This window comes from Magnolia sinica, chromosome 15 (genome assembly GCF_029962835.1).
Source record: "Magnolia sinica isolate HGM2019 chromosome 15, MsV1, whole genome shotgun sequence".
Taxonomy (NCBI): Eukaryota; Viridiplantae; Streptophyta; class Magnoliopsida; order Magnoliales; family Magnoliaceae; genus Magnolia; species Magnolia sinica.
In genome coordinates this window covers 27,505,857-27,507,437 of record NC_080587.1, presented here as the reverse complement: position 1 = coordinate 27,507,437, position 1,581 = coordinate 27,505,857, and the positions used below count along the sequence as shown (strand labels likewise).

General features: G+C 44.0%; 1 non-coding gene across 1 annotated transcript; it reads left to right on the top strand.

The window, feature by feature from the left end:
• The first annotated feature begins 1,077 nt into the window (after positions 1-1,077).
• LOC131228256 (small nucleolar RNA R71) lies at positions 1,078-1,184 on the top strand. The gene has a single exon (XR_009162768.1). It is a non-coding gene; the product is annotated as a small nucleolar RNA R71 (small nucleolar RNA).
• Positions 1,185-1,581: the final 397 nt, after the last annotated feature.

Sequence of the window (1,581 nt, the reverse complement as noted above, 5' to 3'; positions counted from 1 at the left end):
CGTTGAGGAAAGGGTTCTTTGGGCACATAAGGTTGCACATTAGTGGCTCTTGGAGAGTCAGAGAGCTTTTGGACTTTGGATGCATTGGTATGGCTCTCTGCTTCATCTTGATCTTCTGTTTTAGAATTTGATTCATCCCCAGGCATCTCTATTCTGTTATCAATCTGCTTGCCTGACCTAAGGGTAGTGATCGATTTGGCCTGTTCATGATATTGCCCTTGGTTGGAATTAGAGCCAATCTCATACTGTCCCTTTGGATTAGCCTCAGGTTGGCCAGGGAACTTGCCCTTCTCTCTCTCACTCAATGTGGCAGCTAGTTGACCCATTTGTGCTTCCAGCTTGGCAATGGATTGTGCATTTGCATGTAAGCTTTGCTGGTTGGCCAGTAAGGTTTGTTGGGTGTCTTTTTGGAATTGGAGAGAACTCTGCATGAAAAGATGGAGTGTATCCTCAAGAGATGGTTTCCTTGATTGTGGAGGCACTTGTTGATACTGTGAGAACTGTTGAGGTTGTTGATTGCCCACTTGGGAGTAAGGTTGCATAGGAGGATTTCCAGATGGTCCTCCTTGTTGTGGTCCTTTTGCCCAAGAAAAATTTGGATGTCTAGCCCACCCTGGGTTGTATGTGTTCGAGTAAGGATCATTCCCAGATTTGTGAAAAGTGTTCATAGCATGAACTTGTTCAGAGAGAAGTTCTGGGAATGCTGCACCAGATGGACAAGACTGCATAGGATGGGCAGGGCTAGAACATGTGGCATATGCCTTGACTTGAGCTGTTTGTGGTGGTCCATTATTTAATACCAGAGCATCAACTTTCTTTGTCAGGTTATCAAGCTTGGCGCTCAGCTCTGGCATGACTCCTATCTCATATATACCACCTCTCTTTTGTGGTTGGGGACTTCTGTCACCTCTATTTGAATAATCCCATTGCTGGGAATTTTCGCACAAGGTTTCAAAGAAGTTCCACGCTTCGACATCACTTTTGGTCATGAATGACCCTCCACTGGTGGCATCAACCATGCGACGGTTCTGTGGTGTCAGACCGTCATAGAAGTATTGAACTTGTTGCCACTTCTCAAAACCATGGTGAGGACATTTAAGAAGCAAGTCCTTCCATCTTTCCCAACATTCATGAAAGTGCTCGCCCTCTTTTTGTGTGAAGTTAGTAATTTCTCTACGGAGGGCATTGGTTTTGTGAACGGGAAAGAACTTGTTTAAGAACTTCTTAGACAGTTGGTCCCATGTAGTGATAGATCCAACTTCTAAAGAATTCAACCATGCTTTCGCCTTATCCTTCAAAGAAAAAGGAAACAGGCGTAGGCGGATCGAATCGTCTGAGAAGTTTTGGAACTTAAAGGTGGAGCAAATGTTTAAGAATTCTTTCACATGATGATATGGGTCCTCCTTGTCCAATCCATAAAAGGATGGCAACAATTGTATGACTCCTGGTTTAAGTTCAAAGTGTGCTGCCGTAGTGGTTGGCAACACTATGCATGAAGGCGCATTAAATTGGACAGGAGCTGAATAATCTTTGAGAGCTTTAACTTCAGTCTCATTCGCCATTTCAACAGGATTATTTCTC